General features: G+C 43.7%; 2 protein-coding genes across 2 annotated transcripts in view; one reads left to right on the top strand and one right to left on the bottom strand.

Moving 5' to 3' along the window:
* The window catches only part of PTPN14 (protein tyrosine phosphatase non-receptor type 14), a 183425-nt gene extending 177827 nt beyond the window's left edge, over positions 1-5598 (bottom strand). Inside the window, exon 1 of the mRNA XM_078078112.1 lies at positions 5451-5598. The gene's annotated coding sequence lies outside the window, so the exon portion shown is untranslated. The remainder of the gene's footprint in view (positions 1-5450) is intronic.
* A 538-nt stretch (positions 5599-6136) lies between these two features.
* CENPF (centromere protein F) overlaps positions 6137-25192 on the top strand; it is a 101517-nt gene continuing 82461 nt past the window's right edge. The window contains exons 1-2 of the mRNA XM_036099982.2: positions 6137-6311; positions 12259-12370. The gene's annotated coding sequence lies outside the window, so the exon portion shown is untranslated. The remainder of the gene's footprint in view (positions 6312-12258; positions 12371-25192) is intronic.

Genomic DNA, 25192 nt, shown 5'->3' with positions numbered 1-25192 from the left:
GAAAAGAACCCCAAGTGCCTGGTTTCAGCAGCTAACTCAACAGATGGCAGGGTCACTGACTCAGACAAGAAATATGGAAACAGCACATTTTGTGGCAAGAAATTAGGGAGCTCAGTTTGAGACAGGCGGAATTTGGAGACCCAAACAGACAGAAATACCAGATAAACCCAACTGTTTGGAACCAAGCAGAGGGGTCTGGATTGGCGATGATAACCAAGCAGATCAACTGAAATGGAAACATGTCGTTCATGCTCTCATGGGCCTGACGAGGGCTGAGTGAGTGAGCAACTCCCGGCCTCTCCTGAGCTCTAAAACTAACCAGGAACAGGATCATTCAAGCCAGTGTAGTAAAAACCTTAAGTGACTACCATAAGAGCCTGAGGACAGAGGCGGATGGACTCCTTAGCTCTGTGATTCTCAAAATGTAGTTGGTCAAGGACCAGGATTATTAGAATCACCTGGGAGCTCCTTAGAAACACAAATTCCCAAACCCCACCCCAAGCCTACTGACTCAGAAGCCAGAGTGGGCGTGGAGAATAGCACTCTGTGTTTTAACAGCCCTTCGGTGATTCTGATACCCACTAGAGTTTCAGATCCACTGCCTTAGCTACTGCCCCCCCTTACTTGAATGCAAAGGAGTATGAAGAAAAGAATTCCCAGGAAATGGATTTCCAAAGACTTGAAGACAGTAAGTCTAAGTAGAGTGTAGGCAAAGGATAAAGCATTGGGAACTTTTGCTAATTTTCAACACAGAGGGAGTTTTCCCTGTGAGCTAAAAATCTGTAAGGCAAATTAGATCGAGTCAGTGGCCCACGAAATAGAGCTTCCTAATTTAGGTATATGGTTCAGTACTAAAATTTCAAACATCACAAATGCGAAGAAGATGTTCTGCTCGTCAGAGGACACCACACCACCGGCCAATCTCTTTCTCATTTTCTCATCAGACACCTCCCAACATCAAGCATTTATGGGGATGGCTGCCTAGGGTTACAGGATCTCTGGATATGCGATAGGCCTCTGGGTCAAGCTAATTGACCAGGCTCAGGACAAAACCCTTGAGCCGGGCCTTATTTAGTCCCCTAAGGAACTAAGCTAAATCACCCACGTATCAAACTTTATACACGAAATTGATCTAAGAATGGTCACAATATGTTTTTTTCCAGGAGCAAGGACCACGAGACAAGTCAAACAAAAGCTTGACGGGAGAGCAAAACAAAACCAAGCCAAGAAATACAGAATCAACAAGCAAAAGAGAAAGGAAATTAAAACAATGTTAATTGCCATTTATAGTCCAACTTAGACGTATAACCACCCCCAGCCCACAAGGAGTCACTATTACCTTTTATCCCCAGCTACTCTAAATCTTCATCTACAAGCATTGCCTCATATCCTCCCATTCAGAATTATAAATAATTCAGAGATTATTTTCATAATCAGTGTGTACATAATATATGGCAAAGGCATGGCTGGTCTGGGGAACAGGGACTTCCTCACCCTCCCAGTGCAAAAATCGCAGCCAGATCTGCATTTTTCCTATACTTTCTCCCCCCAACCTCTCCAAGGGGTACTCACTATCATGACCTCCTGGCCTGCATGCAGTCCACATTGTGGATTCTTGGCTGTAAGAACCCGTTCTTCTTCAAGAACACATCTTACATACTATGAACCTGCTCTACTGACGTTTTTTCCAAGCTGTTCCCTTTTTCTAACAATCCCTCCTGTTGGGAGGGTGATATGAAGATGAATGAGTTAATGTTTGTCAAATACTTGAGGCTTCTCAGATGAAAGGCAACATTAAAGTTCAAGAGACCAGAGGCTGACATTACACTAGAGGTGTTGCAGTTGACTCTATATTTGGGCTTCAAAGAAGGAAAGAAATCAAGGCTGCAAAGACACTCCTTTGTGAAGACTGGCTACCTTCTGCATTCTTTCTAAAGGCAGACAGATTTATTCTTAACATTCTTTAATTAACTGGATCCCAACATTAGAAATACAAGGATCTTTATATTAGCGCCAGACCCTTGTTACAGTAAGTGGCGCACAGGGCAAAGGATCCTCTTCTCTGCCCTTCTCTAAGTGGCTTTTCCTCCCCAAGCTTCCCTACCGTCTGAGCATGCAATTCTCAATCTCCTCCTATAGAGGGGCCACATGAAAACTGCCAGCCAACAAGTTTGCTTTGAGCCAACAGACCAAAAAAAAAAAAAAAAAAGGTCAAAGACAAAGCTTTATGTGTATGTTGGCAATGCATGTGAATTTAGGCTGCTGGAAAAAAAAAAATGACCCACACAAAGAGCACATTCATGGCCACATATAGCTTCTCAAACATATAAATAGCCATTCTTGACCCAACACCTACTCTGTGCGAGGCTCTGTGTCGGGAGGGTAACATACAGCATTCCACTGAATTCTCCGCAGATATCCTGGCAAGTTAGATGCTCCTGGGCCCCACTTTGTAGATGAGAGAATTGAGACTCCAAAGGACTGCAAAGTTTGTCCAACATTACCCAGCGAAAAAGTGGTGGAGCTGGAATTCAAACCTAGCTACATTTCAAACTCCCAAAGCTGGATCCCCTGCTCCAGCACAATGCTACACAGGAAAGTTGCAGAACTTGCTACACCCCGCTTGGCCTGCTCCAGAAGCACTCCACCGGGCTCAGACAGGGCAGGGTAAATTAAATCAGTAAGGGGAGATCACAAAGTCTTATTTCAAACATTCGTTTTCATCTCCTCTTTACCAAAACCTGTTTTCCCTCGTTCTTTTAGATTCGGCCCAAGCAGTAATGATTTAATTGGCTAATTAAGTATTTCATCTTCTCTCTTCCCCTGGCCTTATCTCTAACAAAGTGCACAGCACAGTTCTGAGGCTTAGAATGAGTTCAAATTCTACAAGGCCCTTGGTGACGAAGAAGTTCAAATGCAGCACAGCAGGTGAAAAAGAACAAGCATATGGAACTCAGGTGGGCTACACCGTGCAACCAAAGGGTTTATGTTTGCTTCCCTGGAGCAAAAAACAGAAACCCTTAATAAGGAGGGAGGACATTAGGGGGGAAAAAAAAATCCTCATAGTTCTTGACCCCTGGTCCATCCATTCAGGCCAAACACAAATTCTCCTAAAAATTCTGCTTTTTCTCTGGATTCTTTAGGTTCTTCCATATTAAAAGAGTCTAACTGTTCTCTTCCCATGACAGCTGTCCGGCCCACACAGTATGCACAAACCTGAATAACTAAAGTGTGAATAATAACTGTGTTTAAGCCAATGATGGAAGCTGGGTAAGCAGGGGGATTAGCAGAACGAGCTTCCCTTGAGCCATGCCTCTCATGCAGGGCCTATACCTCCAATAAAACTCCTGTCAAGGGGCTGTTCTTGAGATAAGAGAAGGTGTTTGTGTAGGGGCTTAGATAAACACCACACATTGTACTCTTTCTGCTCCCATGTACTGGCCTGAAGCTCACGGAGGCTGGACCTCTGCCACCTCCGCCAGGACTCAGCCACTGTGAATACTACAACAACCCCACTTCAGCCTGGGGAAGAGGCACCCTTGAAAGGCAACCCACATACAGAAAGCTTCTGCCTGATAAGGAACCTTTCTAGGCGGGATCTGCTGAATCCTGGACCATCAGGCTACAACAAGAGATTCTGTTTTTATCAAGTTTCAGAGGGAGGAAAAGTAATCCTCACAACCTTACGAAAGCAATAACGACGTTTAAACGTAGAAAAAACAGTAACAAACACACTGACCCGTCCGTGGACTCGTTCTGCACATCGTGGCCACCCATGTGGATTAGGCAAAGGAGCATCACGCTGCGCAGCTCCCACTCACTAAGGCTATCATTTCCACGGCACAAGCTTTTAACCCCGTCACCAAAAGATAAGCAACTTTAATGCGAGGTTCTGGAATGCTGCAGTATTATGGCCAACTGCTGTCAAGTGCCTCTTTCAAAGGGAATCAAGTGCATTCTAATGAAAACAGGCATGGGCCAATTAGTGCCAATTAAAATTTCGATGGTCACACAACTGCTGCTTGTAGAAACAGCATCAGGCATGGAGGTGTGTCCAAAAAGAGAGACCTGTGCTCCTCTGGAAACACCTGGTGCTCATAAGTGGGTAATATGCTTCTAGCTTAATTTCTGGTATCTATCTATCATCGATCTATCATACCCCAAATAGCTAGCTTTTTGAGCTCTTTTTTTTTTTTTTGGATGACTCTCATTTTGCACAAGCTGTTTCTTCTACCTGGAATGCACTCTCCTAATCACTCCTGCAGGTAAGCACTCCCTTAGCCCTATAAACTCAGGGCACACCTTACCCCTCACCTCCAGAACCAAGCCTTCCCTGCCTCTCACAGCACTTCTCCCTCACTATGCTGTAATTCATGATCAGCCTGTGGGTTTCCTCCAGGAGGCTGCAGTTAGAGCTTGTTTAAGTGTCTTTGTATCCTGTTTTCCTAGCACAGAGTAGAAGCTCAATACCAGGTTTGTTGAATGAATGGGTGAACCAATCCAGTTTAAGAAATTAACACATTGGTGGAACTCTGTAACCGTATATTCAGCCTGCAGTCTAGAGATTCCTCACCTTCACAAAGAGCCTGCAACAGCCAGTTCCTGGACAGACTGAAGCGCAAACCCCACGATCTCTTTGAATTGTAGGTGGGGTTGGGGGTGACAGGAACTGAAGGAAGTGGAAGGGAATGCTAGGTAGGGGCGCCGCTACCTCACTACTCCCTCAAAAAGGTGTAAAACCCGCTTAACAAGTATTCAAAACCCAGATTTAGGGATCATGCCAGGGAGAAAGGACGGGCGTATTAACAACACCCTCAGAACTCGTTAATACTCAGAACTCTGAAAGTCTGAGGTGGAGATCTGTTCTGAAATTATGCGGTCACAGGTTTTCCCTATGAGCCAGCCCGACCACCCAAGTAGGGCCAAGAAGGCCAGAAGTCTGGTGGCATGGCTGGGGCCTAGTGGGAGGGCATAAGAACTTCTCTCCTTCCCAAGATCCTGTCCCCGCGGGGAGGCGGTGGGAAGAGGGGTGTCGGGGAGCAGCGTTCCTCTCCCGCTGGAACAGCAGCAACGTCTGTTCTCTCCTCCTCTGCCCTCACCGCTTGGGTATCTCCGGCTGCCCTTTCCAGGCCCTCGCTCGGTTCCCCAAGAGCACGGGGGAACCGGGAGGAGGGGGCGCGGGGTGGGTTTCCCCGCAAACTCTCCGGACAGCGCTCACCTTCCACCTTAACCACCCAAACAGGACGTGCGCTTCACGTCGAGCAGCTCCCCCCCGGACCGAGAGCGCCCGCGGCCCGGCCACCTCGCGCCCCCGCCGCTCTGCCAGCGTCCCGGGCCGCCGATCGCAAGCTGGCGCTGCCAGCGTTGGCCCCAGTCCTCGGCCGGGCGCCCGGAGCGCCGAGGCGGCCCCCAACCTCCCGCCCGACTCCCCCGCCGCAGACGGCGCTTACCTGCTTACATGGCCCCGTCGGTGCCCTGGAGTCCCGCGCGGAAAGGCTGTCCTCCGCGGCGGCGGCGGCGGCGGAGCCCCAATTCCCTAAGGAATTGATTCCAGTGGCTGGCGGAGGAGGGGCGGAGGGAAGGAGCCGGAGGAGGCGAAAGGGGAGGGAGGTTTCCGCTGCGATCCCGGCGCACCGACAAGGAGAAAAGGAGAACCACCTCAGCACGGGGTTGTCCCGCCGGAGGGGGGCCGGGGCCAGGAGGCCCGGGAGGATGGGTGAGCTGGGAGAGGAGGGGCCGCCCGCGGCCACTGGGTGTCTGCGGCTCCCCGAGGACCTGAGCCGGGAGGGCCGGCAGCGGAGCGAGAAGCCGCGCGGCAACCTGCCCCGGGACTGCGCCCGCCGCGCCCGCTCGCCTGGGGGAGAAAAAGTTGGGCAGAACTTTCCCGGGCCGCGAGAGCCCGGGCGGCAGGAAATGCGAGCGGCCGGGAGAGGAGGGAGGAAGGGGCCGTGCGATGGGAGGGGACGGAGCAGGCGCCGGCGGCCGCGGCTCCCCCACCCCCGGGCCGGGCGGCGGCGCGGGGGGCCGGAGGCGGAGGGAGCGCGGGGCGCGCGGCCGGGGGCGGGGAGGAATGCGCCCGGGAGGCGCGCGCGGCTGGGCGGCCGGGGAGCGGGGGGGGTGGGGGGGGCCGGGGGGGCGTCTGCGCGGGGGAGCGCCGAAACTTGGAGCCCGAGCTCCCGGGCTGGAGGCGCGCCGGCCTTGGGGACGTCACAGCGCTGGAATCCGAGGAATGCCGGGCGGCAGGAGCTCCGTGTGCAGGCCCGGGAGAAGTCGCGCACTTTCGGTGCAGTGGCTTTGGGAAATGTTTAAAGGTGAGGGCTGAGGAGGGAGGACGGGTGAAACTCCCTGGAGTCAGAGACGTGGGAGTGGAGGAGGAAAAGCGACCACAGCCGGCACGACCTAGCGCCGCTCCCGGCGGGGCAGGGAGGGGGGCGGGAAGGAAAAAATCCCACTTCGAAAACCGCAGGGGCAGGGCAGAGGCCGCGACTGGCCCGCTCCGGCCGTGGGCAAGGACAGTCCGTCTCATTTGGGGGAAACCCTCGGAGCCGGACGACCCCAGGCAGCCACTGCACGGAGGGGAGACAGCCCAGGAGAAAGTAAGGTGACTTCCCCGAGAAGGCAATCCCAGGGTTCTCTCTCCGGGACACCAGGAGTCTCTGCGTCCTGGATCTGGGGTTCTTAACCCCACCCCCCAGGACTCCCCCAGCGCCCGCGATCGCAAAAGCAGTTTCTGTGTGCTGGGAGCTGGAAGATGTCGTTTCCCCGGTTCTTTCCGTGCCGCAGCCTCGCTCCACCCTGCCTGGGTGGGCACTGGGAGGGAACTTCCTTAGCACTTTCAGAGGTGGAGTTAGGGCGACGCAGCTGCGTGATGGAAAAAGCACCCAGCCAGACGAGGGAACCTGGGTTTAGGACCTGCCCTGCCCGTGACCGAAGGGATGATTGAGGAGTATCCCAGCCCCTGAAAGCCTTGGTTTCTGTAGCTGTAAAATCGTTTTCCTAATATTTTCTGTTTCTCCGTGGTCCTTCGCGTGGCCAAAAACCTGTCTTAGGGGTCTGTTATCCAACCGAGACTGACAACCCAGTTCTTTCAACCTTTATTAGGTTGAAAAAGGTCCTTGAAGTCATTGTCACAGAAGATGTTCCAAATGACTTCTGTGTCTCACAACTCATACAAAAATCCGGATCTCTTGGGGAAGAGAACTGGGAACCAAAAAGCAAAACCTGTTGTGCCCATCATGTACCAGTTTGTGGTGACTCTGACTTCTCCAAGTATCTGCCAACCTCCAGAACAATAAAGAAGTCGAGAAGGCCCCACAGGGATGGAAGGAAGAGGCTGCAGAGAATTAAACGTCAGTTTCTCAAACTTTCAAGGACATAGCTGGATAGCTTCAGTATGGACTTGCTGGATTTCCAAAAAAAAAAAAAAAATGCCGAATGCTTTGCTGTGCTCCGGGAAGCATTGAAAACACTTTTTATGTGCACCTGTATTATTATCCCATTTCCTAGATGAGAAAAGTGAGGACTGAAGAAATCACCTGTCTTACCAAGGGTCCCACAGCTTGTGAAATAATAGGATAATAGATCCTACTCTGGCCCCAAACACAAGCTCTTAAATTCTTCAAAATTTGACCAAAATAGGATTAAAATCATAAGTAAGGAAATACCTGCAGGCTCTCAAAGGAATACAGATGAGAGGCCTTTGGGGCCTTAGAGGAAAAGATGTGGCATTTGTATATTGTCACTCTGTGATACTGAACTCCAAGCACAGCATGCCGAGACAGTTGGGGTGTTAGAAGAGTAAAGTTTGCATGTAGCCATACAATTCTGGTTCTGCCTCTGACCAGCCACATGACCCGGAACAAGCCACTTCACCCCTAGGCCTAAGTTTATTTTTTAAGTGGAGTGTGACATGGAGGTCAGAGTTTGGTTGAATTGCTTCATCTCTGAGGTCTTTCCTGGGTCTGAACTTGAATGAACGTATACTCCTCCAGGCAGATGGCATGCCTATGGAGGAAGCTCAGTGATAAAGCCAGGATGTCTTGGGGAGAGGACTGTTTTCACGCTGCCTTTGGAATCAAAATGAATGTTGGAAATGCTGCTGAGTGTTCCATGGCCCAAACAAAACACACACACACAAACACACCAAGATTTAGCGCTAAGTCTGTGGCCTCATTTTAATTTAAATAATTTTACTTCTAAATTAAAAAAAAAAAAACCACACATTATCAATTTAAAAGCCCATATAACAAAAAAAATAAAAATAAAAAATAAAAACCCATATAAAGTACATCTGACCAGCCGCTTTTCTCTTTCTTTAGAATAGATCGCAGAAAAGCAATACTACAAGTTACATTTTTTAAATAGGATGTCCAATGCGAAGTGAAGAAAGCCTTTCATTCTCTAAATAAATATATAAAAACTAGTCACAAGCTACTTTCAAAAAAATTGAAAAAAAATTTCCTAAGTCTACATCACACTCAAGTCTCCTTAATATGCGTCAGAGGGAACAGGATGGTTGATGGCCTGGGTCCCAAACACATCACTGCAGATTGACTTTATAACTTTGCAGTTTTAGGAACTTGTCAATATTAGATAGCCCCCAAAATACTTCAACTGTCCTAAGCCTGGCTCGAACTATAAATACAGGCAGAATCTCATGGGCCTTCATGATTCCTCTCACCTTCAATATATTCCTCATACTAATTTATTAATTTTATACCTTCAGAAACACTGAAATCACTTGAAAGCAAAACAAAACAAGTTCACCAAAAGTGAGCAGACCCTTTTAGGAAAACTAATGATCTTTAGGGACCTTCTACAAATGTTAAAATCGTATATATTATTTGTGTATTTGTTTTTATCCTTTCTCTAATTCCAATTCCTAATAGAATATTTGGAAGCTTACAATAACAGTGGGAAAGAATAATGGGGAGCTTTTTAAAAATACACATGCTCTCTGTATCCCCTACTCCCCATATCTTATTCATCTTAGTCCCTGAGTCTAGGGTGGAGGCTTCGGTTGGTATCTGTATATGTGTATCTATCATTTTTTTAGACAGTACTTTATTGAGACATAATTCACATTCAATCAAAAGCACAATCCTAAGTGTACACACCACTTGATGATTTTTTCATATACATCCATATGACCACCACCCAGTTCAAGATATAGAAAATGTCCATCAGCACAAAAATTTCCCTCCTGTGACTTTTCAGTCAGTATCAGCTTGCCAAGCTAACTTCTACCAGTAGTTTTGCTAGTTCTCAAACTTCATATAAACGGAATTACAGTGTGTGTGTGCGTATACATATAACAATTTGCTTATCCATTCTCCTGTTGATGTATTGGACAGGTCTATTTTGAAAACATTTCCCAAGTAATTCTGTTATCCTGGCCCCCTCTAACTCAGAACCACTGACTAACAGCAAAAATGTAATAAAATAAGCCTAGCTCATTAACACCTACAAAGACATATTAAGCAACAGAGAAGGAAAGAAAGAGAACACTTTGGGAGAACCAAATTTAAGAGTGCTTTAATTGTAGTATACATTCAGAGCTCCTTGTTAATGAAAACAAATTAGCAAATTGTGATATGAACTTCTTGTTATCTAGTGATTTTTTTCAAGCTACATGCTTCTGTAGAGCTGTTGTGTACAGCCACACTCTAGAAAGAGTAATTCACATGCATAATTGGTACTTTCAGCAAGATTTAAAGTACACAATGCCACTCCATGAGCTAGAATAGTCTGGAGTGTGAATGGCGTCCTCTAGAGTTGTACCATGCGGTGACCATGGTATTACAAGTTCTCCCTTTAGAAATTGTTTCATGGTACCTGCTTTAGAAAAATCATTTCTGAAACAGGAAACTGAGCCCTTCTTCCCTCCTGGTGCATCTTTGAGGGGGAGAGAAGGGGCCACAGCCCAGCCTTTCCCCAGGTCGACTAAGCCAGTAAGTCACATTCTTCTCAAATATTCATAAAATAATGAGAGACTTTTGTGGAAGTATAGATTAGATGAAAGTGCCAAACGTTTATTTGGATTTGCTCTCCAGGCTCTTTTGGAGGCTCTCCATACCTGCACCCTTTTATGTTACATACTTCTCCAGTTCATCATCTGTCCTAATGTCTCACGCTGTCATTCCTGCCGCGCCCTCCTCTCTGGCCACTGAGCCTTGTGGTCATTTCCTCTCCATTTTATTTCTCTTTCCTTTACCCACTTCTCAGCAGAAGGCTCTCTGCTTCCCAAAGGGACGGACGACTCCCTGACCTGAGCCAAAGAAGAAAGGGCCCCCATTCCCACGCCTGTCAACCTAAGCCACAAGTGAATTATTTCCTTGTTACTTCCTTCTGGAAAGAATGTCAAACATTTTTATGTTGTATTTTTTTCAGGCTGGGAGGAGAAAGATGAATATGTCCTCCTGAGACACTTTGCCAGCTCCTCTGGTAACTACAGTTGACCACATTGGCAGTGATCTCAGTTAGCTATCTGGACGTCAGGCAGATTCACTCGAGGCAGATCCCTAGTTTTTGCAATGAAAATGCACAAGATTCAGCCAGTTGGTTTCTCTTTAAAAAGTCTATACAACAGCAGTGTATATTTATCAAGTACACTCTGGAAAGAGTAATTCACATGCATAATTGGTACTTTCAGCAAGATTTAAAAGAAATCAAACCTAGGCAGTATTAAGGGTCTTACCAATTTCAATGTATTCATTATCCTCTCCACTAATTTCACCTGGGGTTGCAAACCCTTTGAATCATGTTTTAAAGGTCCAAGCTTCCTGATCATATTCACCTGACTCAGCTTGCTGACTTTCCCCACCTCCCCCAGCCCTAATATTGTCTTCCAGCTTTTCAGGCTTGATAGGAAACACATAGCTTATCTCCCTTCACACTGGCATATGCACGCACACATCAAATCACCGCAACCTCTGTGCAGCGTGCTGCTAATGAAAAGCTTACCCAAGCCTTATTGCTCAAAATTGTGTTAGGTGGAAAAGGAGGCTTTTACTGCTCCTGTAATCTCTTCTAGGAGAGCTTCGTCATTGTGATTTAAACAATTTTAAACTTTATAATAGAGTCATTTAAAGAAGAAAACATTTTTCATAGTCATTTACATATGGTTTTTAATCTTAAAAACATACTCTAATGTTGAGTGCAGCAGATCTATTAGGCAAGGTCAGCTGTCTTAGTATAAGCTCGCTCAGTTTAAGAACAAAACCCCACTTCAGATTGTTCAAGCAAAAAAGGAATATATTGGCAGGATGCTGAAACATGTCATGGAATCCATGAGAAAGAAGGGTGGGACCAAAGAACCATGAGGGTACTCTGCTTTTCTCCCTCTGTCTGGGGGTACTATCCTCAACTTTTGCCCATATCCAGGCTTAATAGCTATGTGACCCTGGGCAAATAACTCTCACCTGAATTTCCTCAAAAAGGGGAGTGATGTAAAAAGGGGAAATGACAAACATACCTACTTTGTAGAGTTGTAGCAATGGTTAAATTAGTCAATATGTGAAAAATTCTTAGAATAGTACCTGATATACACTGAGCTCTCAGTATGTTACCTATCAATACTAGCATTAACCTCATTCTACCTCTGCAGGCTGGTTTTCTCTCCTTCAGCAGGGACTGGATCTCAAATCCAAATTCTCAAGAGAAAGAACATGGCTTGAGTTGTCAACCCAGGATCTTGGAGAAGGACCAGGCTGCTGTGGCTGGACCCAGCCCTTTGTGTGGGAAGAACAGTTCCCAGAAAGGAGAGAATGGCTGGAAGAGAGGGGGCCCACAATGGGGAAACCACACCAATAAGGGAATGGAGAAATTTTTTTACCAAACTGAAGTCTTAGGAATCCCTCTGTTTACTCTGTAACTATCTACACCATCTATGCAAAGGGCCAAACCTGGCTCCTCATGTGTAGAGAAGAAAGTGACCCACTAGGGAGGGAAATGACCTAGGGTAGAAGGTAAGGGAACCAATATCCACTGAGCATTTGCTATGCTCTAGGTAGACTAGGTCCCGTGAAATATAATCTGAAGTAATCCTTGTGACAGTGTTTGAGTATTATAAACTGAATTGTGTTCTTCCAAAATTCATATGTTGAAGTCCTAACCCCCAATATGACCATATTTGTAAGTAAGACCTTTATGGAGATATTTAAGGTTAAATGAGGTCATAAGGGTGAGGCCCTAATCCAATAGGACCAGTATCCTTCTAACCGGAGGGAAAGACAACAGAGTTCCTCTCTCTCTATGCAGGCATAGAAGAAGGGCCATGTGAGGACATAGCAAGAAAGAGAGCAAGGAGAAAGGTCTCCCCAGAAATTAACTCTGCCAGCACCTTAACCATGGACTTCCAGCCTCCAGAACTGTAAGAAAATCACTACCTGTTGTTTAAGCCCCATAGTCTGTAGTACTTTGTTATGGCGGCCTGGGCAGACTAATACATTCAGGTTACTGTTTGTTGTTGCTTCGCAGAGAAATAAATCGAGACCTCACAACATTATGTACCTTGTACTTAGACATGTACTAAGACAGTAAGTGCCTAAGTGAATGGTAGAACCAAGATTCACACCTCCTCATTTCTCCTTCTGAAGTTCGTGTTCATTTTCATCCATCGTGTTGCTGCAAAGTTTATCAAATACCACTGTATGTCAGGACTGGGGTTAGGTGGTGGCTGAAATTGGATGGGATGGTAAAAGCAGGGGTAATAAAAACATCAGGATAGAGTGTGTTCTAAGTTTCCATGACAGTGATTTACCAGGGGACAGCTCTACCTGGCTGATATTAAATTGTGCTAATGAGAAGACACATAGCCAGAGTCTTTGTCTACAATTATTTCAAATCCTTCCTTTCCCAGGTGTATACACCTGAGGGTATACAGCAAAAGGGGAAATGGAAGTGCTGTTAGATCAGACAGCAGATCCTTTCAAAGAACATTAATACCTTGCTACTGTTTGTTCCATTGGCTCCTGAGATGCCTAGAGTTAATGTTCTCATCTCCTAGCCTCATGAGGTCCAGCAAGTGGCAAGTGGGGTCCGTGGTCCTTCTAGCACACAAGAGGTTGCTTTTGACTGGCATGAGGTCACACTTTCTGGGAGTGTGGAGGAGTCATTTCTGCTCATGACAGCAATCTCAAAAGGTCAGAAATACCCTAATTTCTAAGAATAGTTAGTTATGAATCTCCCATCCATGAAGTGAACATTTTTTCATCCTGTGTATATCCCTACCTTGCCCAGCTCTTAGGAAGGTACACTGCTATAGAATTTGCCATGGCTGGCCAAGGAGCCATCAACACCCTCCCTGAGCTGCATGAGGGCAGGTACATGATAGCTATAATTATCCCCATTTAATCTTCTCCAAAATATCTGCCTGTTGCCATTTTGTGGTGTGATAGTGGGACTAGGTGCCAGGTAGCTAAGAATAACTGGGATAGAAAAATTCTGAGTGCAATCTTAAAATTATTGTTGATGGGAGATAAAGTGTTGGTTAGGCACACTATTATGGGATGTCAAGTCAGCCAGGACATTTCTGAGTAAAAAACATCTATAGACTCCCCTCTATATGATGTACATTTTTCACTCCTTTCCCACCATCCTCAGAAGAAAAATATTTGGAGCTAGGGGGCCTGTCTTGACCTTCTCATAATTATGGTGTTCAGAATACAGGGGCCAGTCCAGATATGGCTCTCTTTGTGACGTTGTCTACATTTGCTAGTATTTCTAGCTACACAAAACCTCCAAAACTGTATCCAATGGGAGGAAGCTGGGCTACCCTCTTCTGGGCCACTGGCTTTTCTCCTTCTGGGAGTCCTAGATGACAAATCTAAATAAAGCCCCATAGGTGGCAATTCATTAGTTTATTTTTCCCCCCACATCTCCTTAGTTCTGGGCTTATTTTTTAAATGTAATTTCAACACCCAGATGACATTGTCAACAAGTAATAATGCAAACTGAACTACCAGATTGAGGGAGGTGAGGAATGGACAGCCTCCTGGACGGACTGCAAATCCAGAGACGACTGGAAAGTAAAACAAGAACACGGGGCGTGGGTTTCTGACGTGGGAAGCTACAGCCAGCACCCCTTGGAGAGGTATGGGACAGGAAAGGAACCTTCTGCTGTGATTAGTGAAAAGGAACCAACTTCGCTGGGGGAGGGAAGGATCGGTCGTGTTTAGGATGCCTTTCTAAAGAACATGGGCACCCCAGCCTGCAGGGGTGAGATAGGGTTACGTACGCGTATGGGCAGGGCTGTGTAAGAGAATCCAACAGCACTAAATCAAGCCCTCCCCTAGGACCTGGCTGCTTCCTGGCCACCTCCCCTAGACTAAGGGGTGACTCAGAGTGGGCCTGGCTCTGGGACTTCAAACATTTCTGAGTAATTCCCACGGACCTGGACAAGGGCAATTAGAGGACTGGTTTGGAATGACCACCGTGGATCAAAAGATACTTCCTGTGGCCAGCAGGCAGAAAGCAATTGCCTAGGAAGCTCGATTTTGAGGTGTCTTCTGCTCAACCAGAAGGCAGAGGTGTCTTCTAACATACTAAGTTGTAGGGGCTAGAGAGAATTTACTAACATAAGAGGGCACACACTGGGCTTCCCTCCATGGTTGGCACCCCTGATTTAGCAGAGTTCGCAAAGACAAAGTTTTCAAGTGGTGAAAGAGAACCCGAATTTTTAGCGACAGATGAAGACCCAAATGATCTAGCCATTGGCTACCTCTCTCATCTAATTTCCAACTACTCTTCCCTGGCTCACACCACTCCCAAGCAAGATACTGGCATTCTGCCATTCCTTGAACATGCCGAGTACGCCCCCACCTCAGGATCTTTGCACTTGCTGTCCACCCCACACCCCCACCCCCACTCCCGCCATGAACTCTACTCCTCCAGATGTTTCCAGTCTCCAGACTGGCATCTGACGTAGTAGACCCAAGGCAGTAAATAGTCGTCCAGGGTACGTACTTCAGCTCGCTTGTCTGGGCTGACCTCCTGGCTTTGTCATTCACTAGCCGTGTGACATTAGAAAATTCTTGGTCATTATTGCTTGAACTATTGGCCGCCTTCCATTTCCTTTTGTTCTTCTGGTGTCCCTAACAAATGGACTTTGACACTTGTCTGATTCCCCAAATTTCTTTTCTCTTTCCTTCCCATTCTTTACCCTATCCTTTCCCAATGCCTCCTGGGAAAACTCTGTGGCCTCATCCCCCAGCTCAAATATTTATTTGATACTTTCATTATTTAAACAATCCATTGAATTCTTTATTCCATAATTATAGGACTCTTTAAATTTTAAGTTTAACTTTATTTTTTCAGCTTTCTTGAGGTATAATTGACAAATAAAATTGTAAGGTATTTCAAGGGTACAATGTGATGATCTGATATATATGTGCATTCAGCTAATACAGCTATCATCTCGCATACTTACTTTTTCTTAAATTTTTTTATTGTTACGTTAATCACCATACATTACATCATTAGTTTTAGATGTAGTGTTCCATGATTCATTGTTTGTGCATAACACCCAGTGCTCCATGCAGAACGTGCCCTCTTTAATACCCATCACCAGGCTAACCCATCCTCCCACCCCCCTCCCCTCTAGAACCCTCAGTTTGTTCTTCAGAGTCCATCGTCTCTCATGGTTCATCTCCCCCTCCGATTTCCCCCCCTTCATTCTTCGCCTCCTGCTATCTTCTCTTTATTTTTCTCAACATATATTGCATTATTTGTTTCAGAGGTACAGATCTGTGATTCAATAGTCTTGCACAATTCACAGCTCTCACCATAGCACATAACCTCCCCAGTGTCTATCACCCAGCCACCCCATCCCTCCCACCCCACCCCCCACTCCAGCAACCCTCAGTTTGTTTCCTGAGATTAAGAATTCCTCATATCAGTGAGGTCATATGATACATGTCTTTCTCTGATTGACTTATTTCGCTCAGCATAACACTCTCCAGTTCTATCCACGTCTTTGCAAATGGCAAGATCTCATTCCTTTTGATGGCTGCATAATATTCCATTGTATATATATACCACCTCTTTATCCATTCATCTGTTGATGGACATCTTGGCTCTTTCCACAGTTTGGCTATTGTGGACATTGCTGCTATAAACATCGGGGTGCACGTACCCCTTCGGATCCCTACATTTGTATCTTTGGGGTAAATACCCAGTAGTGCAATTGCTGGATCTATGGTAGCTCTATTTTCAACTTTTTGAGGAACCTCCATACTGTTTTCCAGAGTGGTTGCACCAGCTTGCATTCCCACCAACAGTGTAGGAGGGTTCCCCTTTCTCCGCATCCCCGCCAACATCTGTCATTTCCTGACTTATTAATTTTAGCCATTCTGACTGGTGTGAGGTGGTATCTCATTGCGGTTTTGATTTGGATTTCCCTGATCGCATACTTACTTTTGTGTGTGTGTGAGAGAACATTTTTAGTTCTACTCTCTTAGCAAATTCCAATTATACAATACACTGTTATCAACTATAGTCACTATTTTATACATTAGATCCCCAGACCTTATTCATCTTATAACTGAAATTTCGTACCCTTTCACCAAACTCTCCCTATTTTCCCCAGACCCCGGCCGCTGGCAACCACTGTTCTACTCTCTGTTTCTACTAGTTTAACTTTTTTTTAGATTCTACATATAAATGATATTGTGCAGTACTATCTTTCCCTGTCTGGCAGAATTCATTCTTAATAATTTTTTAAAAGATTTTATTTATTTATTTGAGAGAGAGAGCATCAGAGAGAGAGAGCACGCACAAGTGGGGGGGGAGGGGCAGAGGGACAGGGAGAAGCAGACTCCCCACTAAGCAGGGAGCCTGATGCGGGGCTCGATCCCAGGACCCTGAATCATGACTTGAGCCGAAGGCAGATGCTTAACCAACCGAACCACCCAGGCACCCACATTCTTAATAATTCTAATTCTTTTATTCAGCTGCTTGTTCTCACTTTCTGTTCCCAGTAAATTCTCTCATCTCTTCAAGTATATTTATTATTCTGGCTTTAACTTCTGTTTCTGTTTTCCATGAGCTCTGCTTTCTCTGGCATAAGTTGTTCAGTTTGTTGTTCTCCAAATTTACAGTTCTCAGAATCTGCCATCTGAGCTCAGCCTTGTTCCTTCGGAGCCTTGAGCTGCCTTGATTCGTAAACTGCACCCATGAAGACGGGCAGATGTCTAGCAAGATTGTGCTTCTCCAGGTGAATTGGTGTGTGTATTTGTGGTCATGGGCCTTTGCGGGAGACACGTGGTATTGTGCTCACCTGGTCTCCACAGAACCTCTGAATAATCTCTTATTGGAGACAGCCACTCTGTAATACAAGTGGATGCCCACAGGAGGGTGAGAGCAGGAATATGTGTGTGTGCAGAGGGTTTTCTCAGGGACTGGTCAAACTGTCTACACTTAGGGTCTTCTGCTTATAACCAGATCAGGTCGGAGCTCTACCTTAGTTACCCACTGCTTCTGGCCTGTCCTCTGATATCCTGGCCGTGCAGTAAGTACCAAGAGGAAGGGGGAAACCTGCCTAGCGCAATACAGGGATGAGGAAAGGGCAGAACTAAAACATTTTCCCCCAACCCTGGTCCCTATTTATGACCCTAGGCCCTCCTAGTTTCCCTGCCAGTTGACAGAATCAACCTCTATCTATCCCAAGAATTTCCAGGGCTAGTCACTGAGAACAGCTCTCAAGTCCATCCTTGCTTGCAGCATCTCTTCCAGAGTCATTGGCCTAACCAACTGAGCCACCCAGATGCCCCTAGAAGAAAATATTTTTTGGCGCGCCGGGTTGGCTCAGTCGTTAAGTGTCTGCCTTTGGCTCAGGTCATGATCCCAGGGTCCTGGGATCGAGCCCCGCATCGAACCCCGCATCAGGCTCCCTGCTCAGCGGGAAGCCTGCTTCTCCCTCTCCTGCTCCCCCTACTTGTGTTCCCTCTCTCGCTGTGTCTCTCTCTGTGAAATAAATAAATAAAATCTTTAAAAAAAATTTTTTTTAAATAAATACCTTTCGGCGATAAGGGAAAGAAATAGGAATAAACTATAGATTAAAAGAGACTTAAAAGATGTAGATGTATCAGCTATCACCACATGTGACCTTATTTGTATCCTAATTTAAATAAACTCTAAAAAAAAGCTGTTTATGCCTTTTATGAGGACATTTGAACACTGAATAGATATTAAGGAATTATTGTAAAATATTTGAGATATGCTAACTGGTATGGTCTTTATGTTAAAAATAAAGAGTGTCCTTCTTGTAGAAATATATATTGAAATATTTATAGGTAAATGTTATATCTGGATTTTGTTTCCAAAAAAGACAGAGGTGGGAAATGAATAGGAATATATATAAAACAAGATTGTCAATGAGTTGATGATTGTTAAAACTGACTAATGACTATATGGGGGTTTGTCACACAATTCTGGTTAATTTTGTATAAATATGAAATAATGAAGTTAAAAACCTAATAATAATTAGAAGTTTATAAATATATATTTTTAAAAAATGTGTTCTCATTTCAAACAATATTGAAGTATTTGGTTAAAAGGTGGATTATCTGTTTTCACATCCCATTTCCATTTTAATATTCCCTGGAGATAATCACTTTAATTTTATACTGATACAAACAAACATTTTATGTGTTTTGAATATATTTTTTTCTTTCCCTTAAGTGCAAGAAAAAGCCAAGGTTAAGCATTAGCAACTACAAAATGTTGACTGTGAGTCATCCTATATTTTGGGTGAGACATACACAAGATTTTCTTTTTTAAGTCTAGAAGAATCTATGCAAAACTTAACAATATAGGGGAGAAAATGAAATTTTCATTTGCACGATATTTGAGATTTGGACTTATCAGAGTAAGTTCAAAGGTACCTTACTTTGGAGAAAGACAATATAAAAATTTCAAACTTATGGTTGGGCAACTGCCTTCAGCCCAGGTCATGATCCCAGGGTCCTGGGATCAAGCCCCATGTTGGTCTCTTTGCTCAGCGGGGAGCCTGCTTCTCCTTCTCCCTCTGCCCCCGACCGCCCCCTGCCCCTGCTCGTGTGCCCATGTTCTCTCTCTCTCTCTCAAATAAAAAATAAAATCTTTAAAAAAATTTTCAAACTTAGAAAACACATTTGTTTTAGATTGGGTAGAAGGAATTTTCATTAAAAACAAGTAACCATAAGTATAACCCCAGGCTCCTTTAAAATGTGAACACGACTGTTGATTTTAATTTTTAAATTTTATTAAATTTATACATAACTTTTCTGATGCACACACCCCATGGTCTATGATCTGGATTTGAAGTCAGGAGACCTGAATCCTTAGGTAAGCTCTGTATAGGGCACCAAAATAACTAGTCAATCCTATCAATTCAGTTTTGTCAACCATTTGTTTCCACTGGAATTATTCCATTAAAATAGCTGATAAGTTAATCATAGTAGACTTGTCCAGGAAGGAGGAGAAAAGTAAGCTCAGCAAGCATGCACATATAAATAGAGACCAAGTGTCATAACTACATGAGCCTTATTTAAAAACAGAGAGAAACACTTAGTGTGTACATCTTCTTCTCTTCTGACAAGAAGCAGGAAGATGGACTTGTGGGGCCTTTCTGCTCGCCGGGAACCACCTACTCCTACCCATCTGCCAAGCCAGCTCCATATGTTCTATAAAGTCAATGGACTCTTTTTGTGATATTTTTCCCAATTAAAGAGAGCCTCTTTTCTACCCAGTTTTTCTACAAACTCCTTATAAACATTTATGATTGTATTTATGTTAAATTTAATCTATTTCTTATAGACTACAGATTAACTATACTAATTATTTTCGGTGTACATAGTTGATCTTAACATTATTTCAGAAATATTTAATAATCCCCTACTGTTTGCTAAGTGCTGATAATACACAGCTGAGTAAGACATGTTCCGTATTTAGACAGAAACAGGTCTTTGTTGTCATCTTTAGATACCTTCCTATGACTAATAACAGCATTTTGAATGAATACATACTTTCTGATCAAGATGGATGGTGTGGGTTTTTTAAATAATAGAATATGGGGAGAATGTTCAATAGCTTGTTTTCTTGAAAGAAGATTATTACCACATTTTCCTATATTCTTTAATTTAAAAGAGAAGCGTTCAAATTAAATGAGACTTGGCATAAAAATTCAAAAAAATTATGGCATCATCAAATCATGAAAACAGGACTGGGATTTAAGAAAACAATCCTTTAGTAGGAGCATGGAAATACCATTTCTGGCTAAAATAGCACTTTGCTGTACAAATTGTAAATGAAGGCCATGGAAGGATTCTAACTGCAGAACTCCTAGGATTTGAAAATCATACAAAGGAAAAAAAAAAAACCAATGCTGTAATAAGGAACAAAAATTTTTAATCTATATAATAGCTGTTCTGTAAAGTTACTTACATCTTTATGAATGTTTTATATATATGACTGAATTCTCGTTTTTACTGATTTGCAATCAGCAAAGCCAGTGTGGAAAGCAAGTACTCTAGAGAAATAATTTGAGAAAATGTCTTGTATTTATGGATAATTAGTCATTTCTTAACCAAAATCTGTTACCAAGAAAGTAAATATTAATACATGGCCACAAAACTACCAATTTCCTCAAAAATGCACAGAAATAAGTGAGTTACAAAAAATTGTGATTTGTGATTCATGTACACCCCCCCCCCCCCCCCCCAGCTGGTGAGAGCTGTGCCTGGGCTGTTGGAACACATGGCTCTGGTCTCACTACATGACACATGGTGAGCTCACCAGTGTCTCAGCAAGGGTTTGTAAGGGGAGAAAGTGACATTTTTTTTTTTGGTACGAAACATGGGATTTCATCAGAGTGGCTCAGCAGGGCCTCACTTTGGAGAAAACCTAATATAAAAATTCCCAGGTTATGAAATAAATATATTTGGGGATTATTTCTCACTCAAGGTAAATCACCAAGGCTAGAACCGTGGACTCATTTATATTATGTGCATCAGTATTGGTTCTAAGGAGGCATTCACTATTTACCCAAAGTTACACACACACAGAATTTAGGATCAGAGCTTGAGGTCAGACATGAGTGACATCATTACAAGCTGAAAACTGGTCATCTGACTCTACAATTCACTTAGAGGTCCTTGTTTCCCAGATTATACATTAAGGGGAATTGGCCTAAAGTCTCTTTTAACTCTAAAATTGTATGATTCTTTGATTTTTCGGAAACAAGTCTTCTGGTGCATTTGTTCCTTTCTGCAAACCTCCTATTTTGATGGTTTGGGCCAGTGCTCTAGGAAACACACAAGTAGTGGACTCCCTGTGGTTCTAGAACTACGGTTAACTGTGCATCTGGATTTTTATGGACCTGTCAATCATAAACCATCTTTCAATCCCCAAACACCAGTACAGAAGTCCGTGTAAGTACTGAAGCATTCTATAGGTAAAATACAAATAATGGTTTACAAATACAAAAGAAAATAATGGTTTGTCTTTTCTAAAATCCCTGAAAAAGTAAGTGAGTACATAAAATTTTCTCAATGTCTTGTGTTTTTCCCATATAGTTTCTAAAATTTGCAGTGCCTGAGCCCACTTCTCTATTGAAGGAGGAGAGCAGTGCAAACAGGCAGCAAATTAATATATGGAAAAACATAGAAGACCACTGACTTTTAGTTCACTAACTTATTTATGCCTGGAAACTTATGGCTGCAATTTTCCATTCCTACATAAACTATCATCACTTATTAATTCAACAACTGTATCTTTTTTTTTTTTTAAGATTTTATTTATTTATTTGACAGGGAGAGACACAGCGAGAGAGGGAACACAAGCAGGGGGAGTGGGAGAGGGAGAAGCAGGCTTCCCGCGGAGCAGAGAGCCCAATGCGGGGCTCAATCCCAGGACTCTGGGATCATGACCTGAGCTGAAAGCAGATGCTTAATGACTGAGCCACCCAGGCGCCCCATCAACAACTGTATCTTGAGCACTTACTACTTTCCAGGTCTTGTGCTAGACAGTAGATACAAGACGTTACAACCACACAGGCTCTTTGTGTCATGCGAGTGACAGCTAGTGCAGACCTAAATGTTAAATAAATGATTATACCAAATATATTCATAATTACAAGTTGTGCTAAATGTAATGAAGGGGAAGAAAACAATATTAAAAGAGAGAATAAGTCTCCCAGCCTAGAATTTGGGATCCTTGAATCTTCAAAACAAGTCATCTTTTGTATAAGGTGCTTCCTATAGATCAGACATCATATCTAAGGCCAGGCTGGGGAATGCAGAACATCCTGTCTCTCCTTTCCTTATCTCTCTTTTCCTTCCTCATCCCCAGGTGCCCACGCACCAACTTCTTTCCTTCCTCCTCCTTCAGAACAAACAAACAGGCCCCATGTACATCCAATTATGAAAATCAATACCTAGGAAGTCCAGTGCTCTCCTGGAAATGAGCCATGGCGAGTGGTCTACTTGTTATAAATGTGTGTGAATGTTAAGTGAGAGGCATGAAATAAATAAGCGGACACCCAGACATCAGAACTCAGTGTGGTAGGCCAGGTCCCAAACCCTATATTCATTTTTCTGTCCTCATTTTCCTTGGTTTCTTGGCAGCATTTCACACAGTTGATTACTACCTCTTTCTTGAAACATAAACCCCTTGGCACACTTTCCCCACGCTCTCCCCCATTTCTCTAGCCACCTCTTTTCTACCCTATCTCTAAATGTTAGAATTACTCAGAGTTCAGTCCTGGGCACTCTCTGTCCTTGATTAATTTCCTTCTCTCCTAGATTAATCACATCTATTCACATGGCTTCAAATGTCATCTGTGACTGATGACTCTCAAATGTACAACTCATGCTGAAATCTCTCTTCTGAGCTTCATATTAAAACTAAATTCTTTTTTTTTTTTTTTTTAAAGTAAGCTCTACGCTCAATATGGGGCTCAAACTCACAACCCTAAGATCAAGAGTTGCATGCTCCACCAACTGAGCCAGCTAGGCGCCCCAAAACTAATTCTTTATTCACATTTTTAAAAAAAATATTTATTTATTTATTTGACAGAGAGAGACACAGCGAGAGAGGGAACACAAGCAGGGGGAGTGGGAGAGGGAGAAGCTGGCTTCCCGCGGAGCAGGGAGCCCGATGCGGGGCTTGATCCCAGGACCCTGGGATCATGACCTGAGCCGAAGGCAGACACTTAATGACTGAGCCACGCAGGCGCCCCTCTTTATTCACATTTTTAAAATCCTGTTCCTCTTTCAGTCTACCCGACTGTATTTATTATCACCACCATCCACCCAGCTGTACCAGTCAGAAACCTAGGAGCATCCTTGATGTCCTAACTTCCCACCTTCTTCATGCCTGCTGTCATATAACCTTGAATAAGCCCACATCTTCTCATCATCTCTCCCAGCACACACATATCCCACCTGGACCACTACAGTAATCTAAGAGTTTGCCTACATTCCATTCTCCATGAGGCAGCCATTTTTCTCCAGGTTAAAAACCTTCAGTGGCCTCCTACAATAATTTGAAAAAAAGTCCAAATATTTTACTAAGAGTCCTGCATGATGACCTCTGCAATTCTCTCCCACCTCATCTTGGGCCATTTCTCTTTTGTTCCTTGTGCCTAGGACATCCTGATTTCCTTTTCACTTCCTTATTTATGCCAAGTTCCTTCCTATCTCAGGGCCTTTGGGTATGCTCTTTCCTCTGCAAGGAACATAATTAACCTTTACTTTTCATAAGTTGGCTCCTTATTCCTTGAGGTTTCATTCAAATATCTCTTCCCCAGGTCTTCCCTATTTATTCTCTGTATCAAGGTTCTCCAGAGAAGGAGAACCAGTAAGATAGATGATAGATGATAGATAGAGAGATAGATAGATAGATGATAGATAGATAGGTAATTTGATCCATACATACATACATACACACATACATACATACATACATTATTGGTGTAACAAATCTGAAATCTGCAGGTCAGTGCAGCAGGCTGAAAACTCTCGGTTAGAAGCTGATGCTGTAATCATGAGGCTTCTTTTTTATTTCCTCAGGGAAATCTGTTTTGCTCTTGAAGCCTTTCAGCTGATTGGATGAGGCCCACCCTCATTATCTAGAATTATCTCCTTTATTTAAAGTCAACTGATCTTATATATTAACCACATATACAAAATATCTCCACAGCAACAGCTAGCTTAGTATTTGGTTGAAAAACTGGGTCTTATAGTCTCGCCAAGTTGACACATAAAATCAACCATCATACCCTGCTAGAAGGATTTGACTCTTCTCAATCTTTATTTCTATGCCGTTAGCATATGCATTTTATTTCCTCATACCAGGTACCTTGATAAGGGTGGAGAATTTTTTCCTCATTACTATTCCCAAGGCTGGACTTGCAGGTACTTTTGACGTGCAATAGAATTACTGGGCTAGGGAACTGCTTCCACAAATTCCCCCTTACTTGTATTTTTCCAGTCAAAAATGTTGCCACTTAGAGACAATATTTCAGTGTCAAAGATTATCAAAATGTAAACTCCATAAGTGGTCGTAATAATAATCCTGTTACTGGACATTCTAAGCTGGTCTTGATTTCCTCCTCTCTCTTCACCATGGCTTTCTATGACTCTGAATATTCTTTCTTTTGTACTTGAGCCTAATTGTTTAGGAATACTTAACTAATGTCCGATATTCTCCACATTAGCACCCAGATGTGTTACTTAGTATTTGAGAATCCTGAAATTCTCCTTGCAAGAAAATAGGTGTCTTTTTTTTTATAATGACTTATAACAGTAAAGCGCCCTTCTCCTTATACCATAATAGGAAGAATATGCATTATAAAATGACAGGGGAAAATATATGGGAGAGACAAAGCCTCAATCATTGTGCAGTAATTAATATATAGGCTCGTCCTACTGAAAATAATGCAAAATCCACCTCTTCCTTCCCAAAGAATGGGAGGGAGGGCAAAAATACGTAGTTTACCAACTGTAGTCAAGTAGTAATTTCTTGAGCCGTAATTAGGCTAAGGTTCCCAAACTTGGCAAAATCTAGGGTATTTGCAAATGGGAAACATATCATGACCAGAAATGATTTTCATATTAATTCTCATCAATGTCAAATGAGTGACACCGACCTGCAATCTTTGAACAGTTAAGTAATGTGGGGTGGGGTGTAGAAGGCTAGCTGGACTCTGAATCAC

Source organism: Halichoerus grypus, chromosome 7, assembly GCF_964656455.1.
Source record: "Halichoerus grypus chromosome 7, mHalGry1.hap1.1, whole genome shotgun sequence".
Lineage (NCBI taxonomy): Eukaryota > Metazoa > Chordata > Mammalia > Carnivora > Phocidae > Halichoerus > Halichoerus grypus.
Note: the sequence above shows the minus strand (reverse complement) of the source record. Positions and strands in the feature narration are given on the sequence as shown.